Source organism: Lissotriton vulgaris, chromosome 11 (genome assembly GCF_964263255.1).
Source record: "Lissotriton vulgaris chromosome 11, aLisVul1.2, whole genome shotgun sequence".
Lineage (NCBI taxonomy): Eukaryota > Metazoa > Chordata > Amphibia > Caudata > Salamandridae > Lissotriton > Lissotriton vulgaris.
The window spans coordinates 273,889,908-273,904,335 of NC_141699.1; the positions used below are offsets into that span (position 1 = coordinate 273,889,908).

The window sequence follows — 14,428 nt, forward strand, 5'->3', positions numbered from 1 at the left end:
GGGTGAGGGTCCTGCAGAAGGTTGGGTGGGTTGGTCTCCGGGTCGGTTGTCGAAGCTGTTGTGGATGTCTGCGATTTTGTTGTGGAAGAACGAAGCTAGGGAGTCGCAGAGGGCTTGAGAGGGGGTGATGTCGTTCGAGTTGGCTGAGGGGTTGGTAAATTCTTTGACGATGTTGAATAATTCCTTGCTGTTTTGGGCGTTGTTATCTAGTCGGTCTTTGAATGCGGCTTTCTTGGCAGACCGGATTAGTTGGTGGTGTATGCGGGTGGCGTTTTTGAAGGCGTCCCTGGTGCTGGTGTTTGGGTCTTTTTTCCAGGCCTTCTCGAGGGAGCGACAGAGTTTCTTCGATTTCTTAAGATCATCGTTGAACCAGGAGGCGTTTTTGCTGCCTAGTTTGATTTGACGTTTTTTCAACAGTGCTAGGATGTCGGCGCTGTTGGATAGCCATTGGGTGAGGTCAGTGGCTGCTTGGTCGGGGTTTGAGGAGTGGGCAGGGGGGTTTTGAAGAAGCGATGAGGAGATTTGGTCGATGGTGATTTTGTTCCAGTTCCTTCGCAGAGTGGGTTGAGGATGGTTGTGAGTTGTGGTCTTATTGTAGATAAAGTGTACGCAGCTGTGGTCCGTCCAATGGAGAGTTGTGGTGTGACTGAAGGAGACATGTTTGCTGGAGGTGAAGATAGGGTCGAGTGTGTGACCAGCGATGTGGGTGGGCGTAGTGACAAGTTGTTTGAGTCCGAGGTTGGTGAGATTGTCCAGAAGGGAGGTGGCGTTGCTGTCATTGCTCTTATCCAGGTGAAAGTTGAGGTCTCCCAGTAGAATGTATTCCTCAGAGGGGAGGGCGTGTGGGGTGATAAAGTCAGTGATATCGTCGCTGAATTGTGCACGGGGTCCTGGTGGCCTGTAGAGGAGGGTGCCTCTGAGTGTGGTCTTGGGGTCGGTGTGGATCTGGAAGTGAAGGTGTTCGGCGCTGGCAAGGTTGACGTCTGAGCTGGTTGAGATGCGGATGGAGTTTTTATGGACGATGGCGATGCCTCCTCCTGTTATATTAGAAGCCTGCTTTATCTAGTACGGCCTCTAATCATACGCCAACATGCAATTAATGTAAATTGTTTTTAACATCCTTTTTAGAACACATTTTAACGAGTTTAATGCAATGTCCTGATTAAACTAGTACTGTTTGATAATTTTTATGCATTTTGTGGGTAAACTGTATCATCCTTTGATGATTTTAAATGTAATCAAATAAAAGTATATTTTCATCACTCTGAAGTGGTAACAACATACAGCTTTGAAAAGTTGTGCCTAAATTGGCAAAAACATTAATTGTTGACTGAGTTGAAGCATCACTTGTCTCTCCTTTGTGATGACATGGTTTTACAGGATTTCTTATTAGGTTCTAGAAAGTGACGTCAAAACCGCTTTCTGTATGTAATATACAATAAAGTACGCAATGTTTCACAGCAAGAAGCTGCGGAGAGAATACGTGAAATTGACAGAGCAAGTTTAAAAAAGGCTTCAGCAGTGGTTGATAATGGTATGACTATACTATTCACTAGGATATATTCTCTGGGTAATATTTTGTAGTTTGCTATTGACATCATACAGAGTGACATGTCCCTTTTGCAACATGGGCAAGCGCAGATTAGGTCTATCATGTTACTAAGCTCGACTCCAAAGACTTTATGAAATGGTTGGATTTCATGGAAGCACTTATATGTTACTCATTTGTTTTTACTATATAACTTAACAAAAGAACAGACCACCATGGCCAGAAAAGACAAGAAATACACTATGGTACACATAGAAAAGTTTTAAAAAATGACCATTTATTGGCGTGGAGGAACCATCAGCAGATTGGATTATACACAAGTTTATTTCTTAGCCAATTTTGACTTTTCACTTTGAATACTGCTTGCAACACTATCAGGCAGGCAGGTATTAAGTGCTAAGAGAGTGATTTGTATATGAGGCATGAATCCCACCTTTCACTTATTATAGAAATGGTGCAACTGTGGTTTGTCTTAAAGGTACTCACTGCGAGAACACTTTAGGCCATTCTCTAGTTTGCAGAGATGTAACACTCAATGGCACATGTAGTTCATCCAAGGTGAACTTGCCCTGTTATATGAAAGGTTTCCCAGCTAATGTGATTCGTACGGCATTCAGATTGTTTTCAAATGGAGGCTATTTGATGTTGAATGAACAAGATTGCTGTGGGATGAAACCAGTAATACCATTCCATTCATTCAACTTTATTTCTGTCATAAAAGGCCATAAAAAGTAAAAAATACATATACATACATGTATAGCTCTTTTAGGACAAACCATGACATTTCATTGATAGCAAATTACAAAATATGGCCAGAGAAACATTTTAGTTTGTCCAATGACTTTACACCAGTTAGAAACAAAGATGGTTAAAAGCAGATAAAAATGTTTAAATTTTTTTTAAGTAAAAACAACATGATTGGAGGGGACATTTTTTACAGTTGCTGAGATATATTACAAATGGCCCTACGCCTGTGCCACATAGAATTGAGGAATCGGGACACGGAAAAAACTATTGGGGTGTTTGTGTCAAATCTTAGAATTCTATACACCTTCAAACACTGTGTACAGACCAAGTTCCTAAATAGTGGTATGAGCCAAAGCCGCCTGGCAGATTTGAAGCTGGGGCAAAAGAAAAAAATATTAATGTCGGTCTCATCCGGACTTGTTTAAGCGGGACACCCAGCAGAGTGGTCTTTTGAACATTTATTTGTAAAAGCGCTAACCGGGAGGGTCCCTATTCTAAGCTGGATATGCAGCTTCCTAGCCATAAGGGGCTGTATATCGTCCAGAAAGGCTCAAGAAGATACTCAGATTTTATGTTGAGAAAGTCAGCCGTTAGGTGCCAGAGTTTGGTGTTCCCCTGCGGATCGGCTAATTTGAACGATATATATGCTCTTACGAGTTGAAGTCGAGATAATATTGGGGACACTTCCAAGGGATTGCTCCACAGGTTGGACATGTCTATACTAGCGCAGGCTTCTTTGATGAACTTGAACCATGGCAGCTTTCCAGCCCCCGGAAGTCATAGGATCCCCTTGAGTTCTTTTTGATAGAATAATAGTTCAGGAGTTGCCCACAGTCTTGCCAAAAGGTCAATGGTCTTAGTCCGATCTCCTCTGCAATGGGTTTGATTCCTAGGTCCAGGCGCAGGGGGATGAGGGGAGTGCTGGGCGGTAATCTCAGGAGCTTTCTCATAAATTGGTTCTCTATTTTGGCCAATCCGCCAGAGTGGCGGTGACCCCATAGTTCTGCCCGTACATTACAGCACTCCTTACTTGAACTTTATATATTTCAGCAACCGGGCCAGGCGGTTTGTATAGGGAATTCCTAAAAGTTTTAGTGATACCCCCCACCATAGCCTCAAGCCAGTCTTGTCTAGTTGTGGGCCCCATTCGAAGTTTCGGACAATGTGACACCAAGGTATTCAAAGACAGTAACCCTCTCTAACAAGGTGCCATTTAAGGAGGGGTTTGGACGAGATATTTCCGCCGAGTTGAAGACCATAAATTTGGTTTTCGTAGTGTTAATCTCCAACCCCCGGTTTTGACAAAATAAGGAAAAGCTGTCTCGAATCCTTTGAATGCCCATAGATGACTTAGAAAACAGCAAAGTGTCATCCGCAAACATCATTGCTGGCACCCTGCCTTGCGCCAGCTTCTGGGCGTCATTGTCTGCTACTTCGTTTAGTTGGGTAACCAGGGCGTTGATAAAAAGGCAAAGCAGGTTAGGGGCCAGTACACACCCCTGTCTCACTCCTCTGTTAAGTGGGAAGTGGGGGTCAATTCTCCGTATTTCCCATATCTGACGGGCAAAGTTGCCTGTATGCAATTGCATAATCAGTGACAACAGGTAAGGCGGAATACCCAGTTGCTCAAGAACCTCCCACAGTATGGCTCGGCGGACCAGATCGAAGGCCGATTTAAGGTTGACGAATATCAAATAGCGGCTGCCACCCTCTATTGACACCGTCTTCCAGTATAATAGTTGGAGCCTGAACAGCTGGTCGATGGTGGAAATATTCTTCTGAAACCCGGCCTGATACACACTCAGAACTTCCCGCTCTTCCATCCAAGAGTGAAGTCGCTCAAGGAGGGTCCTGGCGAACAATTTTTGGGTGACATCTATCAAGATGATTGGCCTATAGTTGGAGGGCAAGAGGGGTGAGCCTTTCTTAAAGACTGGGAATATTTCGGTTCCTAGACACATGTCGTGGATCTTCATGCCTAACAAAATGGCGTTGAATAATAACCAGAGATATGTCCCCAAATATTATGTTCCTCTCTAAATAAGACCCCAGCCATCTTGGCTAACCCAGGGGTGTTACCTAGGTGGAGCTTCCCAATTGTGTTTAAAACTTCTTTTACAATAATCCATTGGGGGTCTTCATTAGGATTCTCCATAGTTGCTAGAGACGCTGCATCGTTGGGCTCTATGGGTTCCTCAGTAGAATAGAGAGCTTGGAAGCGCAACTTCCATGCAGCTGCAGCAATGTTTGGCTCAAGCGCTGAGTTCTCTCTACTGCTGTCTGCACTAATTAGAGACCAAAACGTTTTTTTTAAATTAATTTATTTATTGGCATATCAAAAAAAAGGAAAAAACAAAAAGGATTACAATTGATTTGGCAATAACATCGACAGACACATCAGATTGAGGCTGCTATACATTGTAGACTTTGCATATTATACTCCGCAATAATCGTTGTCCCCCCCACCCCCGACATACGTAGCAGTCCCCCACAAAACAATTCTTCATGTGAAATGCAATATATACATTGTCAATGCATAGCTCTCCTGCCTTCCCGTTCACAGCCAGTCCACCAGTCCGTAATCTCGAAACAAGTGCGATCAATCACAGACAGTATGACATTTATTCTGTGCGCATTTAAACTTACCAGCATTACTGTAAGCATGTAATAGGGCTTAGCAGCGCTATTTTTAAATTGGACCTCGTTTTTCTATTTTCGTTATTTATCATTTCTTTTTCCCTGATTTTAAATAATACCAACTTGCCCACATACTTGCTCTATAATTGTGCCCCCACGCTTTCTAGGGCGGAATTAACCGTGTTTATACTAGCTGCTCGTGGCGTCTTGCCGCCATCTTAGGTGTAGCCGGGACCCCTCGTGTGCCATCCGCCTGAGCGCTCTAGTGCTCAGGCAGTCGATCAGGTGAGTCTCTATTTAAGGCGAACACTTGAAGCATTTCGTCCTAGGGAAAGGCTGTTCTTTTATTCTGTGCGCATTTAAACTTACCAGCATTACTGTAAGCATGTAATAGGGCTTTGCATGGCTATTTTTAAATTGGACCTCGTTTTTCTATTTTCGTTATTTATCATTTCTATTTCCCTGATTTTAAATAATACCAACTTGCCCACATACTTGCTCTATAATTGTGCCCCCACCGCTTTCTAGGGCGGAATTAACTGTGTTTATACTAGCTGCTCGTGGCGTCTTGCCGCCATCTTAGGTGTAGCCGGGACCCCTTGTGTGCCATCCGCCTGAGCGCTCTAGTGCTCAGGCAGTCGATCAGGTGAGCCTCTATTTAAGGCGAACACTTGAAGCATTTCGTCCTAGGGAAAGGCTGTTCTTTTATTCTGTGCGCATTTAAACACACCAGCATTACTGTAAGCATGTAATAGGGCTTTGCAGCGCTATTTTTAAATTGGACCTCGTTTTTCTATTTTCGTTATTTATCATTTCTTTTTCCCTGATTTTAAATAATACCAACTTGCCCACATACTTGCTCTATAATTGTGCCCCCACCGCTTTCTAGGGCGGAATTAACTGTGTTTATACTAGCTGCTAGTGGCGTCTTGCCGCCATCTTAGGTGTAGCCGGGACCCCTTGTGTGCCATCCGCCTGAGCGCTCTAGTGCTCAGGCAGTCGATCAGGTGAGCCTCTATTTAAGGCGAACACTTGAAGCATTTCGTCCTAGGGAAAGGCTGTTCTTTTATTCTGTGCACATTTAAACTTACCAGCATTACTGCAAGCATGTAATAGGGCTTTGCAGCGCTATTTTTAAATTGGACCTCGTTTTTCTATTTTCGTTATTTATCATTTCTTTTTCCCTGATTTTAAATAATACCAACTTGCCCACATACTTGCTCTATAATTGTGCCCCCACCGCTCTCTAGGGCGGAATTAACTGTGTTTATACTAGCTGCTCGTGGCGTCTTGCCGCCATCTTAGGTGACCCCTTGTGTGCCATCCGCCTGAGCGCTCTAGTGCTCAGGCAGTCGATCAGGTGAGCCTCTATTTAATCCTCACCCCTCCCGCGCAGCGGGCGCGCCTGACTCGCGCCTGAGTCGCGCCAGAGTCCTGCCCGTCTGCGTCCCGGAGGCGGCGGGGCGGCGTGAGATTCTGGCCTGACAAAGCTCTTTTTCTGTCGCTGGGAGGATGATCTGCTATTCTTCGGCTACCCTTCAGGCTTTGAATATCTCTTCCTGTACCTGCCGAACCATTTTCCCGCGTCGTTTTAGGGGTAAACGGCTCTGCCCTGGGTGTGGTTGGTCGCCTGTTCATGCCCCCCTGCCACTCTTCGGTTAGACAAGGTTTGTGTGAAACATCTATGCCTACTGCTTAATACGAGATCAGTAGGCAGGCATGCCCTGGACATATTTGATCTTCTCGTTAGGGAAAAACCTCTATGCCTTTTGTTGACCGAAACCTGGTTGGGGGAGATGTCAAATCCAGACATCTTAGCGGCTATTCCACCGGATTATAACATCTTCCGTCAGGACAGAGTCAAGGGAAGGGGAGGGGGGGTGGCGGTGGTTGTGAAGAAGAGTTTTTCATGTTCTATTCTCCCCGTGGACACTATTGTAGGCGCTGAGTCCCTTGCCTTTACTATCAAGCTGACCTTGCATCAAGCTTTGAAAGGGCTGCTGGTATATAGACCTCCAGGACCTGTGGGCTCTTTTTTCGAGGACCTCCAGGTTGCCATCTCTGGATTGGCTTTGTCTGCGCAGCATTGTTTGCTGGCAGGTGATTTTAATTTTCATTTGGATGTGGTTGAGGATTCGGACTCAAACAAATTGCTTGACATTACTGCCCCTCTGGGCCTTGCTCCTTCTCTGACTGGCCCCACTTACGACAAGGGACACACCCTGGATCAAGTGTTCTCGTCGATCCCCCTAGCTGATATTGAACTTCTCCCGGTGCTATGGTCTGATCATAGGTTGATCAGGTTCTCCATATTAGGGAGTGAGCAACTACCCAGTGACGCCCCCATACAGCCTAGATTAGCCTCAAGGGCATTACACAGAGTGACGCCTGAGCTGTTAGCTCAGGCGTTTGTTGACCACCCGTGCCCCTTCTCGGGTGACCTGGAGTTGGACACAGAGGCCTTGCAGGGTTGGCTGGTAGAGAGGCGGCGATTAAAGCCTACCATCGCAACATTCTCTGTGCAAAAAAGGAATATCTTGCCAGAAGGATAGAGGCGTCCTCTAACTCATGCAAGGAGATCTTTACTGTGGTGAGGGAGTTCACGGCTCCTAGATCTAATTTGCCTCAAACAGTGTCATCTGAGTCGTGGGTCTGCGATCTTGCCAGGTTCTTTACGGATAAGATCAAATCGATCCAGGCCTCCTTTCCAGAGAGGCTCGATGAAGGGTTTCTTAGCATTGGGGTGGGACCTGTTCCATCGTCCACGCCAGATGTTGTTTTGGCGGAGTTCCCCCCTGTTTCCATCAATGCTTCCCTTGTGCTTCTGGCCAGTCTTAAATCAGGCTCGCCACTGTCCGGCCAAATTTATGGCCAGGATGGCGCCGGTGGTGAACCCATTGGTCAATCCTTTATTGAACTTGTCTTTGAGGGAGGGGAGGGTCCCGCGGGCCTGGAAAAGGGCTATGGTGATCCCCCTCCTCAAGAAGCCTGGATTAGATGCCGAGGTTCGGGCCAATTACAGGCCAATTTCCCTCCTCCCGGCTTTGGCTAAGATCACGGAGAAGCATGTGCATGGCGTTCTTTCTAGTTATCTAGAATCAAATGACCTACTGTCCCCCCCCCCGCAATCCGGATTCCGGCCTAATTAAAGTACGGAGACGGCACTCCTGGAGGCGTCAGAGGTTATCCGGGAGACACTGGACGCAGGAGGCAAGGCCATGCTTGTCATGCTAGATCTGTCGGCGGCCTTTGACACCGTCCCCCACGAGGCGCTTCTCGCCAGACTCTATGACATCGGTCTTAGGGGGACGGTGCTCAAATGGTTCACATCCTTTCTTGAGGGCCGCCGACAAACGGTCTGGGCCTCCCCGAGCTCCGCTGAGATGCCGCCTTTGGGAGTCGGAGTTCCACAGGGTTCTGTGTTGAGCCTGACTCTTTTTAATATATTTATGACCCCACTGGCGGCACTGGTGGAGTCTTTTGGGGCCCAGATCGTGTCCTACACGGATGACACGCAACTGCTCTTCGCATGCAGGAAAGATCAGGCATTTGATGGAGAGAGCATCCAGGGGTGCCTGGGGATGGTCTTTGATTGGTTCCAGCAGAGCAGCCTCAAGGCCAACTCTAACAAGTCTGAGGTTTTGCTCTTTGGCTGCGCCGCAGACCCTGAATGGCGTGAGTGGTCGCCAGTGGACATGTGTCCCCCTGCTCAGCCATCTCAGGTGGCCAAAAACCTAGGAGTCCAGTTTGATAACAACCTCACGCTAAGATCACACATTCTTGGTCTGACGGGCACTTGTTTTGGCATCTTGAAGATGCTCCGGAAGTTCTTACCGCTGCTCACAGAAGAGCATAGAAAGGTCACTGTGCAAGCCTTAATAGGCTCTAGATTGGATTATGCCAACGCCCTATATTTAGGGCTCCCGGACTATCTGGTTCAGCGGCTGTAGGTGGTGCAGAACTCCGCGGCTCGCGCCATCTATGGCCTTCATAGGCGAGCGAGTGCATCCGGGTAGCTACAGTCGCTTCACTGGCTGCCCATCCGGAAGCGGATTATGTTTAAAACTTTGACTTTGGTGCATAAAGCACTTTTTGGCTCGGGAGCTAGGTATCTGCAGCGAAGGCTTGCCTTTTATCGCCCGGCTCGCTCACTTCGGTCGGAATCCCTGTTCACGGCCGTGGTCCCTCGAGTTAGGAAGGCTCGCACTGGGGGTCGTTCCTTCAGTCTCAGGGCCCCCCAGTTATGGAACTCATTACCGCTGACTCTACGTAGTACTCCCAACTTGTTCCTGTTTAGGAAGAGCCTTAAGACCTGGCTTTTTAACCTTTAGGCTGTTTTCCTTTTGTTTCTGTTTTATGCTGTTATGTTTGTTTATGCTGAGCTGCCTGTATAAAGCGCCGGGACACTCTTTCTGAGTAGCCGTGCGCTATACAAATAAAAGTATAACATAACATAACATCATATCAGGCAGTGAGGGTCACCGAATGCTGTCATTACCCAGTCACTCTCCTACATCATCAGTGTCAGTATGATAGGTACCTATCTTGAGTTGCCCTCTCGCTCCACTACGGCGCGCACTCCTGCACCCTCCCCGTCTCCAAGTCAGATCGTGTGTCGTCAGTGTCAGCATCGTCCGCCACAGGCCTCCTCTCCTCTCTCTTCGGCCGATTACGAGGGGGCAACAATTCGCTGTACAATCCTGTTTGTGTGCAGCAATATACCATATCTCTAGTCCACCTATTTAGTGTCGGAACGGGCCCTCTCATCCAAGTGAGTGCCACGCATCGCCTGGCCACTAGGAAGGCTGTATCAACCATGCGACGAAATTCCGGCGCGATATCTTTGGAATATCCCAGTAGCGCGAGCAGCGGTTCAGGGGATAACGATAATTCAGGGACCCTGTTCACCTCTAAGTAAACCGCATGCCAAAAGTCTGCAACTTTCGGGCAGAGCCAGGCAAGGTGTAATAAACCTGCAGAGTGCGCCTTGCATCGTTCACAGCTGGGAGTGTCTAGTGACCCATATCAGTGCAAGCGCTCAGGGGAGTAGTACACCCTATTAAGGAATTTAAAATGCAGTAGCCGGTGTAGGCCATTGAGGGAAACTCTCCTGACGTTGGCGCAGCAATATCTCGATTTGTCCTCAGGAAGTTCGATCTCTAAATCCATCTGCCACGCTAGCCTGGGTTTAGCGTAATGCGCTGTTCTCTCCCTCAATGTGTCACGATAGAGACGTGGTATTAAAAGCGCCGGAGATTTAGCTGTGACTACATAGTCATATGTCTGTACTGATGGTGGCTCCGAGCAAGAGATGTGCGCTTGGACCGTCTCCCGCGTTCACCTCTTCCCACGTACGAGCCTTGCCGTTAAGAAATTCCTCTGTCTCTACATGGGCCTAGCCATGAGCACCATTCTAGTTTGGCCCCCGCCGCATACAGTAGCGAACAGGCTTGAGCGTCCATAAGATGGTGCCACGCGTGAGTGACCACATTAAGGGAATCTAATGGGCCCGTACGTCTGTCTCAGGGATGAGCCATGAGTGCCGGCACCGGAGTTGGGTCAGCTACTATTCCCTCGAATGTGGGGGGCGTTAGCGGGACCGTGTATCCAGCAAAACGCGTGTGCGCCCTGAGCGGCTCGATAATATAGTTCCAGATCAGGAGCCTGCAAGCCTCCGTCCTCATAAGGCTGGATAAGGATATCCCAAGCTACCCTGGGTTGTTTGCCGGCCCAGACCATTCTTAATATCAGGGTATGCAGCTACTTAAAAAACGTGCTAGACAACACCATGGGGAAATTGCTGAACAGGAATAAGAAGCGGTGGTAGTACGATCATTTTCAGTAGCGAGATGCGGCCCATTAAGGAAAGAGGAAGTCCAATCCATTTCTGTACGTCGTCTTCCAATTTGGAGACAGCAACACCATAATTTTCCCATAGGACCACCTCTGTGTCCGTGTGGAGCCTTATGCCCAAATATCTGATCGAATCTGTGGACCATTGTATAGGGTAATCCGAGCCTACTCTGCTGGTGGCAGGGGTGAGAGGGAACATCACAGTTTTGTTCCAGTTCACTTTGATCCCAGACAGTGACCCGAACAAGACTACCTCCCTCAGTACTCTTGATAGATTCGTGTCCAGGTCTCGCACATAAAGTAGGGTGTCGTTCGCGTATGTGGATACTATCAGATTGTACCGAAGGAAACGGATACCACGGTGCCCATGGTACTCCCGCAGGGCGCACACGAGGGGCTCCGCCACTAGGGCGTAAAGGAGTGGGGAGAGGGGGCCCTGTCTGGTACCGCGCCCAATACCGAAGTGTTCTGACGTAAACGATCCTATGTGGACACACGCTGTTGGTGATGTGTATAGCGTGTTCAGCAGTTGTATGAACAGTTCCCCAACACCCATGCATGGGAGCACCGCGCGTAGGAAAGGCCACTCGACAGAATCAAAGGCCTTTTCCATATCGAAGAATACCGCTACTGCCGGCACCTCCTGTCTCGCAAGCTGGAATGCCGCAAACACTGTTCGCAAATTATAGGTCAAAGTACGGCTGGGAACAAATCCCGCCTGTTCGGGGGCCCCATCAGTGGACTAATACGATTCGCAATTATTTTTGCAAAGATCTTGGCATCCACGTTAGTAAGAGATAGCGGTCGATAGGAGGCACAGTCCTCCAGGGGTTTACCCGGTTTTAGGAGAGCTATAATGACTGCTTCACGCATTATTGGGGGCATCCGTCTGTCTTCTGCGATCTGTTCAACAAGCTTCAGCAGCTTGGGGAGCAATAGCTCGGAGAACGTCTTAGAGAACGAGGCTGGAAAACCATCGCTACCCAGAACGCTACACGCCCTTATAGATGACAGCGCCCAGACAATCTCTTCCCAATTAGGGACCAAAACTTCTTCATGTCCCTAGTAAAGAATGCTGCCTTGATGTCATCCCACCTTTCAAGCTTTCTTGGCTAGCTTGATACTCTCTCGATACTGGGCCCTGCTTGATATTATTAAGAATCTATCCTTGAGTTTAATAGTGTCAATAAGGGCACCCTTTGCCTTAAGACAAGAGTTATTAAACCAGGTTTGCTTGGCACCCTTTTGGGCTTAGAATGTGTCAAAGGATTACAAATATTAGTCAGGCTTGCTGACAGTTCTTCATGCAGTACCTCTAATCTACTAATGGTTTGTGGAGTGTTGAGTTTTGCGGCAGCCAACTCCATTTCCATTATGGGCGAGATGATTAGAGAACGTAATGCGGCTGCCTTGTCTGGTGACTGCTTGAGTTTTCCTCACCTTATTTTCATTCGATTGTTGGCTAGAGTTAAGCTGGTACCTACAGGGGAGCCAATAGTTGTGGGATTACAATATTCTGGGGGCTCCAGCTGCACCATCAGGGCGTTATGATCACTGTCAAGCCTTGGCATGACGGCGAAGTCAACCACCCACCGCCAAATGCTTGTCTCCACTAGGATATAATCCAGAAGGGAAAATTGTCCTGGTCTAATAAAGGTTAGCTTCCCTGGCTGTTCAGACTTGGTACGGCTGTTACATGCCCTCAGAGAGTGGGTTAGGGTTACTGCATTTATCTGGAGTGCCAGAGGAGTCCAGGCCTTTACTGGTGGAATTTAAGGATCAGGGATTAACCAAAGACAATCCTCATCGCTAGAGGGGGCATCAGTGGGGAAAGCCAAGGGCTCAAATTGGCAATTAAGGTCTCCCCCAATAATCAATCTAGCATTCAGGGGTACTGTGTCGATGAAGGGGTTAAGTAGGTCTATGCTTGGGGATTCCTGTGTGATGTTTACATGACGGGAATAGATGTTAATGAGAGCAAGTTTTAAACTGGCGGGAAGAGTGAGTACAATACACTGGATATCGTTGGATGCAGTATTCAACTGAACCGCGGTACAATCCAAGTGGGTGGGAACCCAGGTGCATAAGCCCCAGAGGGCCTGCCTCTTCTCACTGAGGTGGCCTGGACGATGAAGGTTGCATACCCCCCTCACTCTATCACTTCTCTTGCCCAAGTCTCCTGAAACATACACACATTATAGTTGCCTACGAACTGCCCCCAATCTAGGCAGTGCAGTTTGTTTTTCATTCCAGCGACGTTCCACAATAGGATCCTTAACTTATGACCGGCGGAAGAATTGCCACCGTGTGCATCATGACAGTTGTTACTAGGACTTCGAATAACGTCTAGATGAGCCATAGGAATTACTTTGGCTTCTTTCACTGTAGGGACACTCCTAGCTTGGCAAGGAGTTACATGATCCAAAGGAGTTAAAGATGGATTTCTATGCATAGATACACCTGTCCCGTAATGATCTCAGGCTCCCCAGAGAAATGAGGGTTGTTGGTCCCCTGGTTTGTTTTTGTTGCTATTGTGCATATGCTGTGCCTGTTTCCCACTAGTATTTATCCCAGCTACCCTCTTGAACCCCCCGTCCCAGTGTTGGGGTTGTAGCGGTCTTGCAACCTGGGTCAATCCACCTCCTCGAGGGGCCCATATCTGTTTGCCAATGGGATGTTAAAAAGACGTCTAAGGGGTTGGGCTGCTATTGGATAAGGTTGGAATCTATTTATTGGGGCCCTGTGTACTGGAGTCCAAGGAGGGATGTAGTTGCCTGGATAGAAAAAGTCCAGAGTGTGGGCTCGGACATCCGTGCGCATTGCGTGGGTGCTAGTGAACTGGCCTGCAATTGTTTGTATGGTCAGGGGGTTGCTAAAATTGATAACTATGCAATCTCCTTGGATTGTTTTGGGATTTTCGCCCAACCATCCCACTCTTCGAACCATTAAAATTTCCCCAGCTCTGTCGTAGATCTAGCTGCAATTCTTTTTGCCCATTATTGATCTCAGGGATCCCTGTTAATATTATGACATAGGGGAGTACCATATAGGACAGTGATGGGTTTCTGCGGTCCTGACCTGTTGTGCACAAGTGCTTATTCCACTTGCCTGTACAGTTAGAGATGTAACTTGGTTTTATGAGTAGTATATGTTTCTTGTGTGTATTAAAGTACTTTCCTTTTAAAAAGTTAATCACTCACTGGCATTGTTATTAAGGTGTATAATTTATTTACACTCTTTGAATAGGGGTCGAAATGTCGAAGTACTGAACAGACATTCCGCACTAGCACTTCACATATGGGTGCCCACTGATAAGGCTATATGTGCCAATTAATATGCTAAGTTACTACGGCTGCCTAACAAAAAAATATTTTCTTTCCTTCTCAACGAACTTTGTGAATGTTGGTCTATGTTGATCACATGACACATATCTATGTATGTAATAATGTACAGTGTTGAATTGTCTTTTATATATTTGTATAAATAGTGTGCTATACGATATATGCCTGATAATATATCGTTCACTTTTTGAATTCACTGTGTCGGTCTCAGTGTTTTTGTATCTGAATGGTATAGAATGCGAACAATATATCACTGATTGGTTTTTCATAGTGGTGAGGGTAAAATATAAATATTAAAGTA

At 47.1% G+C, this 14,428-nt stretch overlaps 1 long non-coding RNA gene across 1 annotated transcript in view; it reads right to left on the reverse strand.

The window, feature by feature from the left end:
* Positions 1–14,428, reverse strand: part of LOC147679651 (uncharacterized) — a 325,346-nt gene that overhangs the window by 243,446 nt on the left and 67,472 nt on the right. The window lies entirely within an intron of this gene.